The following is an 18,607-nucleotide window of genomic DNA, read 5'->3' as shown; positions in this document are numbered from 1 at the left end:
GAAAGCCATATTTAAGTCCGTATGTCCCATTGATTTCAATAGGACTTGTATATCTTCAAATTTCTCTTGTTTGTACCATGTCATATACTTTAACCTGGGCTTGAGCTAGCCTTTAAACCAATCTTCTCACAGTGTTGTGCCTTCCATATGTTTTTGGACTACTGTTCCTATCAGCCCCAATTAGCATGGCCAATGCAAAGTGATCATGGGAGTTATAGACCAAAACATCTGGAGAGCACCTGGTTGGGGGTGGCTGTTTTAAACCCTTCTTCCTAAATGTTACAGGCCACCCACCGGGGATGACTTTTTTTGCTGCATAAGTATGGAGGGGGGATGCAATAAAATGACGATACGAATTTGTCTCATTACATTGACCCAGATTAAGCCTACATAAAGTAGGATTCTTATTTTTATGAACTTCCAACTATCTGAGTATTGTTGTGGGTGTTTAGCAGGCCATTCAGATCAGACAGGTTCTAATGAATATGGTGCTATGTAGCCAAATACCTATTCACCAATAGCTAAGAACAGTCTTCTTTCCAACATTGGTTTACATGTCAAAATGTAAAGGTTTTGGACAAAGTCCAAAATTAAGAGACACTGCCATTTTATTTTATTATCAGTTGGCTTCTATGTCATCCTCCATGAGCTCAACAAAATTGAGAGGGTTTTTATTTGTTTTGTTTAAAACAAAAACATAAAACAGGAAGGGACAGTTTTGCTTAGCACAGCAAACCTTCATGATTCTAATTAAATCACAAAGCCTGTTAAGTACATGAACATCATAAATGTTAAATTAACTTTCTTCAGAGCCATTGAGTAGAAATGATGTTACTTTAAAAAAGAAAAGAAAAGAAAAAAAGGAGAGAAAGAAAATCAAATCTTGAATTCTTGAGTTTAAAGACATTAAACTATAATAAATTGTGGCAAAGTGATTGGTGGTGGGTTTTTTTTTAGGTTTTAAGACTTTTTTTTCTTTTATATAAAAAAGACAGAATTGGTAGACTCAGCAAGTGAGAGCATGTTTCATCTTGATTGCTTTCGCTTTACAATTACTTAATTGAATTTCTTTTATCTCTGTCCTTAGCAGTGAAAACTTGCTTGCTTGCTCCAAGAGAACATGATGGATAGTCATATTACTCTCATGCGAATTTGGACTGAAGGTGATGATTTTTCTCTTTGAAAGCAGTACACAATTGAAAGCCATATTCTTTTGAAGGAGGAGAAAAGTGTTTATGGTTTGGATAATAATAATAATAATAATAATGACCTAGGGAGCAATAAAAAGTATGAATCATCAACAGAAGGCTTACGTTCCCATATTATGCATTTATTTTACATTTTATATCAACTTCTAAATGGTAATTTGAATTCTAAAGGTGCCATTACCTTGGAATAGGAGTCATCTGGATAGATCAAGTGCAGAAACTGTAACACCCAATCAACGCCTCTGTCATTCAAAAAGCAATCTTCAAAGCTCCAATTTTCAAACATGACTGGAAACACCCTTTTATTATTTAGAAAATGCCGTGAGTGAGAGCAATAGTCTTGTGTTTGTGTTTACTTTTGTGATCCAATTTGTGTTTACTTGAAAGAAAGTTCAGTGTTGTTCAGTGGGATTTACCCCAAATATGTGCATAGGGTTGCAACCTCAGATCCATACGCAGCCAGTTCCAGAGATCTATTGTTGTTGTTGTTGTTCCTATGCCAACTGGAGTTTCTATATGTAAAGACTCCCCCATTCATTTTCATAGAGAAACAGATCTGAATGCACTAAACTGTGCTTTGTCAGGCTGCCTGGATCAGGGTGATATTGAGCAATCCTAGCTTAATATGATACCAGGGCTCAAACATGGTTAAAGGTTTTGCCCTCTGACGTATAACCCCTAATGCTAGGCATGTGATGGTTTGACTGATCACTTAGTCTCTTTCACAAACTCCAAGGCTCTCTCCTTTGCCTACTCTACCTCAGAAGGTTGTAACTGCCAGGTAGTTTGTCATCGGCTAATTTTAAAAGTTTGTTATTAGCAGGGATACAAATGTGGTAAGAAACTAGGGATGTTGGAGAATTCTGCCACGGATCTCAGTGAGGCCGAATGCCAGTACATTCGGCCCCCCGAAATCCGTGGTGGAACGAAGCCCCCTGCCCCACCACCCTGCGAAAAGCGCACGAAACGGAGCACTTACCTGGTGCCTTTCGCTTCTTCATTATTGCCATGATAGGCTACGTAAATACTTACGTAGCCTATCACAACTAACGCAGGGAAGCCATTTGCATCCTTGCAGAGGCCGTGATAGGCTACGTAAATATTTACATAGCCTATCACGGCAAAAAAACAGCAACACAAATGGCGGCCGCCGTAGCCACCGCCATTTGCATTCCCTTTTTTTTGCCGTGATAGGCAATGTAAATATATACATAGCCTATCATGGCAAGAGACAAGACGCAAATGGCGGTGGCTACGGTGGCCGCCATTTGCATCCCTGCGCAGCCCAGCGGCCGGATGTCCGGCTGTGGGCGGCCCCAGCCAGTGGCTCTGCGGAGTCGCTGCAGAGCGGAGCCTGCTGGGGAGAATTTCAGGGGGAGGGACGGAGCGCCTCCCCCCCACCGCAGATGTCCCTGGACGAAACCAGGTAAGTGTTTCATACATCCCTATAATAAACAGGCTCTCCTTAGGGATGGTTGAGAATTTTGTTTCAGTTCGGATTTGATATGAATTTACCAAAGTTCACAATGTTCTCCATGTGCGAGACAAAAAGAACTTGAGATTTTTTAAAAAAATGAATAAGGGAGAAACTGAAATGGACAGAGTCATCCATCCAGGCCCAGGGCTTTGAGGGCTTTGCTCTTAAAAGTCTGGATTGGAATCCCTGTGTATTCAACCATGTTGAAGTGCTTAATTAGGGTTGCCGCCTCTTTTTTTGAAGAGGCTCTTCCTCTTTCAGTGATATGGCAGGAAGGTGCAACATGATCCTCTCCACGCTGGGAATACCTATTGAATTTGGCTGCTGCAGATGGCTGAGAATTTCGTTTCAGTTCATTTTTTAAATAAGAATTTACCAACATTCACAAAGTTTTTTGTATTTGGAAGAGAAAGAACTCGGGAATTTAAATACTCGTATGTGGGAGAAAGCGGAACAGACAGATTCATCCCTCCCTTAGTCTCAGTGTTGGACTGGGACTCGGGAGATCTGGGTTCTAGTCCCCACTTGGCCATGAACCTCACTGGGTGACTTTGGGCCAGTCATGGACTCTCAGCCTAAAGGTTATTGTAAGGATAAAATGGATTACATATGTCACCTTGGGTTCCTTGGAGAAAACAAGGCAGGATATAAATGTAATAAAAATAAATAAATAAATAAATAAATAAATAAATAAATGAATGTTATTCTACATATCATGCGGCAAACGTGTTTGGCGTGAGTTCATGGATATTGCAGTGATGTTTCCTTCAGCAAGCCCATCTAGTGTGCATCTAGTGTGCAGCAAGCCCATCTAGTGTGCACATATATATATTTTTTAACACCCATGTACATACATCTGGAAATCTTGATTAGACCAGGGTCTCCACTACTTTATACATGGTTATTTTAAATACATAGCTTCACATGTGTATGTTTTCCACATTTCCTTGTTTTTTGTGGAAAACACAGGTGTCACGAAAAGCTCAGATTTCCAAGGCTTTAAAAAGTTAGACATTTTAGAACATTTTTAGGTCAGTTTTGAATTTTTGTAATGTTGAGACCCCAATCTTCCTTCCTTCCTGAGTGGGGTTGATCTTTGTTTCATCCTGGCCAATTAGGCCACTGCACCACTTTCACAGGTAAAGATTTAGAAATGCTTAACCAAGTCCTGTGCTGGGGGTCTTTAGCTGGGGAGTGAGTTGGGAAGGCTCCAAGGAGTCCATGCTATTTGATGTCCTGGAAGGTTGACTGCTGATTCCAGATTCAACCTTTACTGCCAGAAGGGGATCATTGCAGCACATAAGAGTATGTACCTGCCTATGTTAGGAGCCAGGGCAAGTTTAGAAGTTAGAACAACCTTTTCTTGTTTATTTACCCTGACTGTCTCAGGAGTGCCCTAGAGGCCTCTTTCAGTACACTCCAATAGCCAACTCAAGACACAGTTGAAAGGGTTCTTTTTAAGACTTTAATCCTTTTACAACTTAATGACTCTTTCAGAATGCTATCACCAGCGACTAAGCAATGAATAGCGGAGTAGCCTATGCTCCGCGTAGGCAGTTGGTCCCCGTTTGAAGGAGAATCACTTGAAGACCCTGAACTTATGGGCTAAGGAGAGATCTACCCTCTTTCCCTTGGGTCAATGGGACGCGGCCGTTGCTTGCACACCAAACGGGCACTACGCCTCCTTTCTGAGCCCTCCATCGCTCGTTGCTCCCTGCGTCTGCATCGAGTGTCTAGCAAGCCCCCCTCCTGCACTCTCTCACTGTCCGGGTCACTATCTATCTCAGTAATGGTGGCAGGAGGAATCTCTACCAGCTGCTTTGCCTGTGAGGGATGAGCTGGCTCCTCTCCCACGGATTGCTGATCCTCCTCAGAATCAGAACTGCTCTGGGCTTCTATCGGCTCAGTTTCCACCCTGACAGACTGCAATACAGTGTTCTGTGTATCTTGTGAATAAAACCAATTGTTTGGCTGAAGTACAGCTGGTGTGCTTTGATCCAAGGCTTCTTAGCCAAGCTGTACTGTGGAGTCCCACCACTCTGAATTCAGTAGGTGATGGCCCCTAGCAATTCATAGGGCTATTCTATAGTGGTTTTACTTCCAGTGATAAGGGTGGGGCAATTAGATTCCCATTTAAGTTGAATTTTCTCACACACCCCAGAGGCGCCAAAGTACAGAGAAGGTGAGGGCTCTCTCAAGAATCCCAGGGTACATCACAACTGGCATAAACCCAGAAAATGTGTTTTCCATGTGAAGTGAGGAACTCCATTACATTAAGGGACCTGATTTTGGCCAGGTCTCAACTCTGGAATCTGCTTTCAGTACCAGTGCCTTGTTAATTTTAAAATAATCAGCTCCATAGACTCCCCATCCTTAACAACACAGTTTGGTAGTGGTGGGTGAAGTCATCACACAGGGTTGAATGTGGGACCTGACAGATGCACATTCAGTCGTGGTGCATTTGTTGTTGTTCAGTCGTTAAGTTGTGTCCAACTCTTCATGACCCCATGGACCATAGCACGCCAGGCCTTCCTGTCCTCTGCTCTCTCCCAGAGTGTGCTCAAGTTCATATTCATTGCATCGGTAATGCTCTCTAGCCATCTCATCCTCTGCCGTCCCCTTCTCCTTTTGCCTTCAATCTTTCCCAGCATCAGGGTCTTTTCCAGTGACTTTTCTCTTTGCATTAGGTGGCCAAAATATTGGAGCTTCAGCTTCAGTACCTGTCCTTCCAATGAGCACTCAGGGTTGATTTCCTTTAGGATGGACTGATTTGACCTCCTTGCAGTGCAGGGGACTGGTAAAAGTCTTCTCCTGCACCACAGTTCGAAAGCATCGATTCTTCAGCGCTCAGCCTTCCTTATAGTCCAGCTCTCACAGCCATACATTACTACGGGGAAAACCATAGCTCTGATTATATGGACCTTTGTCGGAAAGGTGATGTCCCTGCTTCTTACTATGCTGTCTAGGTTTGCCATAGCTTTCCTCCCAAGGATCAAGCGTCTTTTAATTTCATGGCTACAGTCTGCGGTGATCTACTATGATCTACCGTCTGCGGTGATCTTGGAGCCCAAGAAAATAAAATCTGTCACTGCTTCCATTTCTTCCCCTTCTATATGCCAGGAAGTGATGGGGCCAGATGCCATGATCTTAGTTTTTTTAATGTTGAGTTTCAAACCAGCTTTTGCACTCTCCTCTTTCACCCTCAACAAGAGGCTCTATAGATCCTCTTTGGTTTCTGCCATTAGGGTGGTATCGTTTGCATATCTGAGGTTGTTGATAATTCTCCCGGCAATCTTCATTCCAAGCTGTGATTCATCCAACTTGGCATTTCTCATGATGTACTCTGCATATAAGTTAAATAAACAGGGCGACAATATGCGGCCTTGTCGTATTCCTTTCCCAATTTGGAACCATTGGTTGTTCCATGTCTGGTTCTTACTGTTGCTTCTTGACCCTTGTACAGGTTTCTGAGGAGACAGGTAAGGTGGTCTGGTACCCCCATCTCTTTCAGAATTTGCCACAGTTTGTTGTGATCCACACAATCAAAGGCTTTAGCGTAGTCAATGAAGCAGAAATAGACATTTTTCTGGAATTCTCTTGCTTTCTCCATGATCCAGCGAATGTTGGCGATTTGATCTGTAGTTCCTCTGCCTCTTCGAAACCCAGCTTGTACTTCCAGTAGTTCTTGGTTCACATGCTGCTGTAGCCTAGCTTGTAGGATTTTGAGCATCACCTTGCTGGCATGTGAAATGAGCGCAATTGTACGGTAGCTTGAACACTCTTTGGCATTGCCTTTCTTTGGAATTGGAATGTAAACTGACCTTTTCCAGTCTTGTGGCTACTGTTGAGTGTTCCAAATTTGTTGGCATATTGAGTGCAGCACTTCAACAGCATCATCTTTTAGGAATTTATATAGCTCAGCTGGAATACTGTCATCTCCGCTAGCTTTGTTGTTAGTAATGCTTCCTAAGGCCCACTTGACTTCACTCTCTAGGATGTCTGGCTCAAGTTCAGTGACCGCACTATCATGGCTATCAGGGACATTAAGATCGTTCCTGTATAGTTCTTCTGTGTATTCTTTCCACCTCTTCTTAATCTCATCTGCTTCTGTTAGGTCCCTGCCTTCTTTGTCCTTTATCATGCCCGTCTTTGCACAAAACGTTCCCTTGAGATCTCCAATTTTCTTGAAGAGATCTCTAGTCTTTCCCATTCTGTTGTTTTCCTCCATTTAAGAAGGAAATTCTTCTTCATTTAAGAAGGCCTTCTTGTCTCTCCTTGCTATTCTCTGGAACTGTGCATTCAGTTGGATATATCTTCCCCTTTCTCCCTTCCTTTTCGCTTCCCTTCTTTCCTCAGCTACTTGTAAAGCCTCATCAGACAGCCACCTTGCTTTCTTGCATTTCTTTTTCTTTGGGATGGATTGAGTTGCTGCCTCCTGAACAATGTTACGGACCTCCGTCCATAACACTCTATCAGGTCTAATCCCTTAAATCTATTCCTCACCTCCACTGTGTATTCATAAGGGATATGATTTAGGTCATACCTGAATGGTTTAGTGGTTTTCCCTACATTCTTCAATTTAAGCCGAAATTTTGCAAGAAGCAGCTCATGATCTGAGCCACAGTCAGCTCCAAGTCTTGTTTTTACTGACTGTATGGAGCTTCTCCATCTTTGGCTGCAAAGTACATAATCAATCTGATTTCGATATTGACCATCTGGTGACGTCCATGTGTAGAGTCGCCTCTTGTGCTGTTGGAAAAGAGTGTTTGCTATAATCAGTGTGTTCTCTTGACAAAACTTTATTAGCCTTTGTCCTGCTTCATTTTGTACACCAAGGCCATGCTTGCCTGTTATCCCGGTGATTTCTTGACTTCCTACTTTGGCATTCCAATCCCCTATGATGAAAAGGACATTTTTTTTGGTGTTAGTTCTAGAAGGTGTTGTAGGTCTTCATAGAACTGATCAACTTCAGCTTCTTCGACCTCAGTGGTTGGGGCATAGACTTGAATTACTGTGATGTTGAATGGTTTGCCTTGGATTCGTACTGAGATCATTCTATCATTTTTGAGATTGTACCCCAGTACTGCTTTTCCCACCCTTCTGTTGACTATGAGTGCTACTCCATTTCTTCTAAGGGATTCTTGCCCTCAGTAGTAGATATGATGGTCACCTGAATTAAATTCGCCCATGCTCGTCCATTTTAGTTTGCTGATTCCCAAGATGTCGATGTTCAATCTTGCCATCTCATGTTTGACCACCTCCAGCTTACCTTGATTCATTGATCTTACATTCCAGGTTCCTAAACAATATTGTTCTTTACAGCATCGAATTTTCTTTTCACCACCAGACACATCCACAGCTGAGTGTCCTTTCAGCTTTGGCCCAGCTGCTTCACTCTTTCTGGCACTACTTGGAAATTCCCCCGAATAGTCTGCCCCTGATGGTCTGCCCCCGAAGGGTGATGGATCCATTGCAATTCCAAAAAGTCTTGGGGGTTTTCTTGGCTGGTGTCACCACTGACCCTGTCAAGTCCCTGGTCTCTGTGTGGAAGGAAGATCTCACCAGGGTTATTGACCTAGATGTCCTCTCCTACCTGCTTCCAAACAAGTTCCATGGTTTACAGAAGAACTGAGGGTGCTGAAGTGGCAAGGACAATGACTAGAGCGCTGATGGCAGAAAACTCAACTTGAATCTGACAAGACACGTCATAGGGATCATTTGAAGACCTATGAGGTGGCGATACGTGCAGTGAAGAGAGCTTTCTGCTCTACATGTATCACATCCGCAAACTTGCACCCAGCGGAGCTGTTCAGGGTGGTTAGGGAGCTGAGTCACGCCCCCCCCCATCTAATCTTAGAGCCTTTGGTAGTTCACTGTGATGCCTTTAATGAGATTTTCGCATTTAAAATCTCTCAGATACAAGCCAATGTGGATGCTATCATGGGGACAGAAATCAACAGTGGGGTGTCCAGCAACTCTGCTTGCATGATTAAACTGGATCATTTTCAGCTTCTGACTCCTGATGATGTGGATAAGCTGCTTGGTTTGGTCAAAAAGACAACTTGCGCTCTGGATCCCTGCCCATCCTGGCTTGTAATCCAGGGAGGGAAATGGTACAGCAATTTTTGCTGAATATTATTAATGCCTCCCTAAGGGAAGGTAATTTTCCATCATGTCTAAAAGAAGCAATTGTTAGACTGCTTCTGAAGAAGCCTTCCCTTGGCTCCCTAGACGTCCATAATTATAGGCCAGTAAATAATTTACCATTTTTGGTAATCAAGAAGGTGGTGTCCATTCAACTCCAAGCAGTCTTGGTGGATAAAACTAATTACCTGGACCCATTTCAAACTGGCTTCAGAGCAGGACATGGAGTTGAGACTGCCATGGTCGCCTTGGTCATGATCTTTGCCTAGGAATTGATAGGGAGAGTGCATCCCTGTTGATTCTTTTGGATCTCTCAGTGGCATTCGATACCATCGACCCTGGTATCCTTCTGGATCACCTGAGGGAGTTGGGGGTTGGGGGCACTGCTCTGCAGTGGTTCCACTCCTTTCTCTCAGGTAGGGTAGCGGAGAAATCCGCCACAGACTCCAATGAGGCCAGATTCTTTGGAATCCAGCCCCCCAGAGTCCGTGGTGGAACGGACTAACCCCCACCACCACCCCAAATCCCCCCCAGGATGGAACCTACCTGGTGGCAGCTGTTTCAGGTCACTGTCTTCATCTGCTGCCGGGCTGAGGAACAAAATGGCGTCCGGTGTAGCAGACGCCATTTGCGTCCCTGCCGTTGGCTGTGATTAGGGATGTATGAAAGTCACTTATCGTTTCGTGGATCTGCTTTGCAGTGGGGGGGGAGGCGCTCCATCCCTCCCCCTGGAGTCCTCAATGGGGGGAGGCGCTCTGTCCCTCCCCCCGGACTCCTGCCCGGCTGGCTCTGCTCCACGGGGATTCCGCGGAGCTGCCAGCTGGCTCTGCCCGCAGCCGGACATCTGGCCACTGGGCAGCAGGGACGCAAATGGCGGCTGCTGTAGCCGCCACCGTTTGCATCCCTGTATTTAACCGTGATAGGCTATGTAAATATTTACGTAGCCTATCACAGCAAAGTAAAAAAAAAACATGTATGCAAATGGCAGCGGCTATGGTGGTGTTCCTTTTGCGTTCCTTTTTTTGCCGTTTTAGCCTACGTAAATATTTACATGAGCTATTACAGTGGAAAAAAAGGGGAACACAAATAGCGTAGTGGATGCTATATTTACGTAGGCTAAAACGGCAAAAAAAAAAGGAATGGAAATGGCGGCTGCCATAGCTGCCGCCATTTGCATACGTGGTGTTTTTTTTTACCTTGCCGTGATAGGCTACGTAAATACTTATGTAGCCTATCATGGCCTCCGCAGGGACGCAAAAGGCGTCCCTGCGTTAGCCTTGATAGGCTACGTAAGTATTTACCTAGCCTATCACGTCTATGAAGAAGAAGCGAATGGCGGCCGTGGAGGCGGCCGCCATTCGCTAATCGGCGCGGACGGCAGCAGGTAAGTGCTCCATTTCGCGTGTGTATAGTGGGTCCATCCATCCGTCCCGGGCCCATTTCGTGGGGTGGGGGGCAGGGGGGCTTCATTCTGCCACGGATTTCAGGGGGCCGAATGCATTGGCATTCAGCCTCACCAAGATCCGTGGCAGAATTCTCCGCCATCCCTAGCTGTGATTGGCTATGTAAATATTTATGTAGCCTATCACGGCAAAAAGCAGATACGCAAATGGCATAGCGGATGCCATTTGCGTCCCTGCCGTTGGCCGTGATAGGCTTTGTAAATATTTACGTAGCCAATCATGGCCAATGGCAGGGATGCAAATGGCGTCCCCTACACTGGATGCCATTTGCGTCTGCAGCCTGGCCGTGGCCGGAAGTCCGGCAGCGGCCGGAGATGGCCAGCAGCTCCGCGGACTCCCTGTGGAGCAGAGCCAGCTGGGGAGGATTCCGGGGGGAGGACTGGATCACCTTCCCCTGCCTGCGGACCCCCCCATGGACCCCAGGTAAGGGAATCCATACATCCCTACTCTCAGGACAGTTCCAGATGGTGTCGCTTGGGGATAGTTGTTCCTCAAAAATGGAACTATTATGTGGAATCCCTCAGGGCTCCCTTATGTTGCTTAATATCTACATGAAACCACTGGGAGAGATCATCAGGAGGTTTGGGGCTGATTGTTATCAGTATGTTGATGACACCAAATCTATTTATCCTTACCATCCCAGGAAGGTATGAATCCTCTGAATGACTGCCTGAAGTTGGTAATGGGCTGGATGAGGGAGAACAAGCTGAAGTTGAATCCAGGCAAGACAGAGATGTTCATCGTGAAGGGTCCTAATTCAGGTATTGAGGTATGTCAACCAGTTCTGGATGGGGTTGCACTCCCCCTGAAGGAGCAAGTTCGTAGCTTGGGGGTGCTTCTTGACCCAGCCCTGCTCTGGGCACCCCAGGTGGAGGCAACAGTGAGAAGAGCCTGTTATCAACTTCAGCTGATACTCCAGCTACACCCATTCCTGGAACATGTGGTCCTGGTAACGGTGGTGCACGCGCTGGTAACCTCTAGGTTTGATTTTTGCAATGCGCTGTTCTTGGGCCTGCCTTTATATTTAGTTTGGAAACTTCAACTGGTACAAAATATGGCAGCCAGATTGGTCTCTGGGACATCCTGTGGGGACCATATTACACCAGTTTTAAATCTTTACACTGGCTGCCAATTTGCTTCCGAGCAAAATATAAAGTGCTGGTCCTTACCTTTAAAGCCTTCCATGGTCTAGGTCCAAGGTACCTCAGGGAGCGCCTTCTCCCCTGCATCCCAGTCCACCACCTAAGGTCCTCTGAGGGCTCTCTGCTGCAGCTGCCTAATGTGAGACTGGCAGCCACACACAAGAGGATCTTTTCCGTTGCCACCCCTCAGTTATGGAATGACCAGCTGATTGGAATGCGCCTGCTGACCTCATTGAAGGTTTTTAAGCAGGCATTAAAGGCTCTGTTATTCCGGCAGGCCTTCCTTTTGTAGAACTCTTGTTCCTTTTGCTGACTTTTGTATGTTTTAAAGTTGTGTTGTTTTAAGCTGTGTTTTATTGTTGTTTTGTAAAAAATGATTTTAGTTCAATGTAGTTGTTAGTTATATGTTCTTTGTATATATTGTCTGCATGCTTTTATATAAATGGTTTTTAAACTTCGTATACTGTATTTTAATGTTTTAACTTTTGTAAACTGCCCAGAGAGCTTCAGCTATGGGGCAGTATAATAATGTAAACAACAACAACAACAACAGCAACAACTCTGTTTCAGCAAACACAGTTTATATGGGTAGAATACAGAGTTTTCTTGAGGTTCAATCCACAAACTGGCACAGAAGCAGTGAATACCCAAAAGCTCATTGTTTTGTGAAGGTGCACAAAGCAGCCACTGATTTGAGGCCACTGTTAAATGACTGTCTGGGGTACCATGAGGCATGCGCATCAATTCAGCCCATGGATCAGATGGTTTTCTCCATGTCACTGTACTGTAAAGTCTCTTTTTACAGCTCTGCAATGGTGTGGAGAAAATCTCCCAGTCAGAATAGTGGTGAGACCCTGTGTATCAACTGTGGCTTGGCTCTCAGAGGCATCTGCCACAGGAAGTAATTAAAAGCAGCCTCTGTGGGGTGGCTGGTGCAAGCACACAGACAAAAGACATCTCTTTGCACGTTCCCTTTATTACTAGCAACAAAGAGTTCATGACAAGAGCAACTTAATATGTGATCCTGCTCTTTTCTCCCTTGGGGACAGAAATAACCACACATGACAGATGTTGGTCACTTTGTTGAATTCACTTCTGGAAGGCAGTTCAGCATTGTGTTTGGGTTCCTATTTGTCATCCATCAAGAAGTTTGTCACATTAGACGTTCTTCTACTTTAGCAAGGCAAAACAAACACCCCAAAACACAAACCCATGTGTCACCTGGGCACATGCACACTAAAATGATTCCGGATTGTTTCTCTGGTCCTTTTGTTAAATAACTGTTTCTCTCTAGTAATCGTGTGTCTCTTGTTCCATGCTGAGGTGCTAATTTTAGATTAGCACTTTGTGCTTTCCTTTCCACCATCTAAATGATTTAACTAGGAAATGAGAATGAGAAATGGTGGACTAGCATCTCACCGTCCCCCTTCTCAAGTGACCAGCCAGTAAGTTCTGTTGCTATAGATTGGGGTAGGTAACACATGACTTGTGGGCTCCATGCAGCCCTTGCTGCCCCCATGTGCCCCTACCCCCACCATCGCACCACCAAAATTTGTGGCAGCAACCCCCCCAGTGGTTTGCTGCTGAACACAAGCTAAATGTGTCCATTTTACCTCTGTGTAGCAGTTTGTTGCCCAGTGTTGGTGGCAAACTGCCCACTGTTTTGTTGCTGCCACCACCAAATTCAGTGGGACAGTGCCAGTGGAAAGAGTGAGTCCTACAGGGAGGTCCAGGAGGTCAAAAGTGGGCCTTGGACCCCCAAATTTGGCTACCTCTGCTATAGGTACAGTAACTCTAGACCTTGTTTTGCCTCTTGTTGGCAACTAGGGCTGGGTGGGTTATGAGGTGGGGGGGAGACTTGGCCTAGGAGATCTCCGGTTCCTGGTCCCTGTTATTTTTCTTATTTGCTTTCATTCACTGGGACATAGTCAACTTCTGATATCATGAATGCCAAATGCAGTTTATGCTCACTCACTCATTCACTCACTCACTTCTTCTTAGGCATTGAAAGAGTACTCAGGGTTTTTTAAAGGTTGCAATAGGGTCAGTACAATGTTAGCTCCCAAAGCCTTGTCTCACTGGGACTCCAGTAAAGTTGAGATGGATCTTTTTTGAAATGGGTGGCTTTATGAGAGATTTTGGTATTCGAATACAAGACTTAATAAAATATGTGTAGCTAATTAGATGCCAAAAAAAAATGAAGAAGTCATAATCAATGATGTGCACAAGGTCAGGTCAATGGTGGGGTATCAAGAAATTATCCTTTAAAGCTTCCGCTAATCCTAGCTTTTCAAGATGCCATCAATGGATGCATTACCATTGAAAACATAATCTGGAAGAGACAAGAAACTTTCCAGAGTTCAATATTCTGTACAGATGCAAGGTTTAAAAAATGGATGCATCTTTGATGAAACGTTCTGGATAAGCTTCAATAAGCAAAAAATTTAAAATGATAGCTTGTTGTGAGAACAAAATATTTTAGGAAGAGTGGCATGCCAGCAGAGAGCTTTGGAAGATGCAACAATGAGTGGCATCTACAGTTCTGTGCTGGTCTAAAAATAATAAATCAAAAGAGGGTTGTGCAGGGTATGTTTTTCTCCTTTTCAGTCTTTCGGTCTTTCAGTGTCCTTCATCTGGTTGCCTTAACTCAGGTTTGTTCCCATGAATAGTCCAGTTAATTCATTCCCAGCTTCAAAGTGAGTGACTTGCCCTTATAAATAAGTCACTCATGTGTGATTTAGAGAGCTCAGCTGGCTGTAGGTTTGAGGGAGACTTCAGCAAAGTGTGCTCAGGTGGGCCCCCTCCTATGTGGGTATAGCCCTTCAGTTTTAAAAACTTCATTTGTGAATTTTAAATCTTTGCCCTGCTACTGGCTTTTCTCTTGGTTTTATTCTATTCTATTATATAGTATAAAACATAGTATTATGTTTTACTATGTTATTGTTTTTGTGGTTTTAAGTTCTGTTTTGTGAACCTCCCAGAGAGTTTCAGCTAATGGGTAGTAGAGAAATGTCACAAACAAGTGAATAAAGAAGCAACCAAGTCCTCATGGGCTTACCTGGCAGTGAAGGCAGCAGCAGGTCACAGGACCAGATAGCTGGAAGCCATCATTTTAATTTCCCATGCTGCCCACCACCACCACCTATGTAGTGTTAATTCCAGGCATTGTGGGGAATTTAAATAGTGATTCCCAGGCCCAGGTGCTAGGCACTGATCAGACTGTCAGACATTTATTGTTATAGAGAGGGTGGTCCAGGTTAGGCATCCATGGTGGGCTTAGGGAGGGTGAGAATTTCATGTCAGTTCAGTTTTGATAAGAAATTTGCAAAGTTCTCCATGCTCTGGACAAAAAGAACTTGGGACTGAAAAAAATTCAAATGTGGGAGAAACCACAACTGACAGATGCATCCATCCAGGCCCAAGACTTTGAGTGCCTTGCAGTTTGAGTTTGAATTCTAGTGTATTCAACAATTGTTGTGGTGCTGAATTAAAGTTGCCATCTCTTTTTTCTGACAAGCTCCTCATCTTTAATAGCTATATCGCAGGCAGGTACAGCATGGTTCTTTCCATCTTGGGACTAGCTGTACCTATGGAATTTGGTTCGTGCAGATGGGTGAGAGTTTTGTCTCAGTTCATTTTTTAAAATAACAGTTTACCAAAATTTGCAAAGCTCTTCATATTTGGGAAAGATAGAACTTGAGATTTTAAAAAACTGAATGTGGGAGAAAGAGAAACTGAAAGATTCGCCCATCCCTAGATGGGCGCTGCTGTGGTGCTAAGGCTGTCTTGGCGTGCTGCATGATGCCACTTGTGCCTCCATTGAGATAGCCGAGTGCAGAAGCACCCCCACACACACACACACATACCAACAGTGTGCCCAACTCTTCACAGGGAGCACAACTCCATCCAAGACAAGCCTCACACACACACGAACACCACATAGGCAGTATGTCGCAGGGTGACAGGCAGAGATGTAGGAGAAATCCATAAAGGAATCGAATGAGTTCAGATTTCTATCTATCCGGCCTTCAGATTCTGCAGCAGACTGGCTTTTCCCGAGTCACACAGATCCCGCAGACGTGCAGACCAGTTTTTGTACTTTCTGGAATTTTACACAAATTTAGTTGTAGGAAAATACGTAAAATGAAAAAAAAAACACCAGCCCAAAATGTGTATTTCCCCTAGGAGGTAAAGCATGAAAATTGCCATTTTGGAGCGATTTGCACATTTGTGTGTATGTGTGTGTGGGATATTTGCACAAATGCACATTTGCACAAATGCAAATCTGCACAAATGCAAATTTCTGTACATTTGGGAAATTTGAAAAAAAAATCCACCAATGAGCAGACAACAGAATGAAAGACACCTGATAATCCATAAAACACAGATGGAATGGAGTTTACAAAATTTGTACATCCCTAGTGACAGGTGGAGTCTCTCAATGCACATTCCATGTGCATCCACTGACTGAACACCTCAATAGCACTTTTCTGCTGTTGGCCATCTTATACTCATGAGCCCACCTATATTCAAAACCACTTTACAGATATGTCCTGAAGGGGACCTAACACGTCATGGAGTCCTCAGCTTGCTTTTTACAAGCTGCCAAAGTCTTCCTGCTAAAATCACAGGAAGGTAAGAGTCTTTCATGCAATGGACCCCACCAGACAATCCAGTTCCAGGCAGATTTTGCTGTATGGTCCATCACAGGCCTTCCTTATTTTCAGTAGCATTCTGGCTCATTTAGCAAACAACTCTATTTATAGTAAAGGCACGCATAATAGTAACCACATACTTTTGATGATTGAAAGCACTTTCACTTTATCTCATACATCATTTTATAGAATATATTTCTGTGGTGCATTCACAACAACCACAAATGCCAAGGAACCCCATGCTGCCCAACTTGCTTGATGCACCTTGACCGTTACTGTTTCAGGCATCATTAAATGCACTTGGCATGCTGAAATCTGTCAGCAGCTTTGAAGTTCTTCTGGTACAGGGCCAGCTATTGGAATATTTTCTAATCTAAACTAGTTGGGTGAAAATCTTTTGACAGTTTTATGAATCTTGTCGGAGCAGGTATCTGTCATTTCTTTAGGTTTATAGTCCGCTCTTTATGCCTTCAGGAAGCCTTTGTCAACCTGGTGACTTCCAGATGTTTTGAACTACAGATCCCAGCAGTCTTGGCTTCTGGCCATGGTGGCTGGGGCTGAGTTGAAGTCCAAAACATCAAGAGGGTATCAGGGTGGGGGAGGCTGCCTTTTAAGGCATAGTAACATCTTTCAGCACAAAGAATATAATTAGAAATATGTAGGCCAGGTGCATCACCACAACCATCACTGCCTCAGTCATATATCTGGCAGCTATCTTCCTGAAGGACAAATGGAATGGTCTTGCATCATAGGCAGGAGGTTCTGAGACATTGGGCTGGTACACACAAGGTGGCCACCACTTAAGAGCTCTTTTAATCCCCTCCCTCTGGTAATTGGCTACCACATCAAGGCTATTTTAATTCACTCCCTGTGGCAGTTGTCTCCTGGTGAATGCTATTTGGGTGCCTTGGTTTACCACAGGGATAAGGGGCTTTTCTCCATACCACCTCAAACTTTCCAAACTCCAGCTTCCAGCATCCAACCATTTGGGATGTGGGAGGAGCCATGGCTCAGTGGAAGACCATATGTGTTGCATGTGTAATTAGATTACAGATTCAGTCCCTCTAATTAAAAACGTTTTGATGAAGCACTGATAAAGGATTCTGCCCAGTTGTGCAGCTGAGTAGGCTCTAGACTTAATAGTCTTATGGGGGTGGGGGCTCTTTAGATCAGGGGTGTTGAAACTCTTTCAGCCTGAGGACCAAATTCAATTTCAGAGAAGCTCTTGGGGGCCACATTCTAATGGGAGGTGGGGGCAAAATGGAGTGGGGTCAAAGGCAAAGGGGGTGTGGCCATCTGGAGAACCTGGAGGGCCAGCTTGGATGACAGGCAGGCCTGATTAGATCCATGGGCCTCAGGTTCTGCACTCCTGCTTTGCATTATCATGTGCATTACTAAACTTACCTCAAAATATGGTAAGCCAGCCTCTGCTGAGTTTGAGGGCCCGCTTGCTTTTTGGCTTAGTGGGTCCCTGGACATCTGCCCCAGAGTTCTGACAGCACCATTGCCTCTGCTCTAGATGTCGTAGAGTTCCAGATAGTTCCAGAACTGGGCTAGATACATTAATGACAGTATAAGGCAGCTTCACATCTTTTGCAGAGATGACATAGCTCAGTGGTACAGCCCAGATCCTGGCATTTCCAGGGAAATTATCAGGGCTGAAACAGATCCTTGGTTTGAAACACTAAAGGGACACCACCAGTCATTGATTTTAAAATGTAATTTATGTATTTATTAAATATATATACCATCCAACTGGCAGATGCCCTGCGGGCAGATTATATAAAAAAACACAAAAAAACTAAAACAGCAATACAGTAACAAGCAAAACAATCATTGCAAGAATAAAAATATGAGAATATTAAAACATTAAAACTATTACAAAATATTAACAAGTCAGCAATAAAATTAATAGTCAGAGCAACAGATTAATGACTAAATAAATACCTGATGGAAGAGGAAGGTCGTAACCTGGTATCTAAATATATACAGTGAAGATGCCAGGCAGATCTCCCAGGGAAAGTCAGGGGGCCACTATAGAGAAGGCTCTTTTCTTGGTAGTCACTGGTCACACCATTGTGGGTGCAGTACGCCGAGAAGAGCCTCTGAAGGTGATTTTAACAATCAGGCAGGAACATATGGGAGAAGGCTTCCCTTAATGTACAGTGGTCCTAAGTCACTTAGGGTTTAAAGGTCAGAACCTACACTTTGAATTGGGCCTGGAAACTGACTGGCAACCAGTGCAGTAGTCACAGCACTGGAGTAATATGTCCAAAATAGCCAGGCCTGGTAAGCAGCCCCACTGCTCAATTCTGCACCAGTGGAAGTTTCCAGACCATGTTCAGACGTAGCCCCAGTAAATAAATAAATAAATAAATAAATAAGCCCCATGTATTAAGCACTGCAATAATCCAGGTGTGTGGTTACCAGTTCATGGATAACTATAGCCAGGCTATCTCTGTCCATGTAGGCTCAAAGAATATAACTGTTCCAAGTTCCCACGTGGAACAGTGTAGCC

This window comes from Heloderma suspectum, chromosome 7 (genome assembly GCF_057233095.1).
Source record: "Heloderma suspectum isolate Gila_16-S chromosome 7, 16-S_ref, whole genome shotgun sequence".
NCBI classification, from domain to species: domain Eukaryota; kingdom Metazoa; phylum Chordata; class Lepidosauria; order Squamata; family Helodermatidae; genus Heloderma; species Heloderma suspectum.
This window is presented reverse-complemented; position numbering follows the sequence as displayed.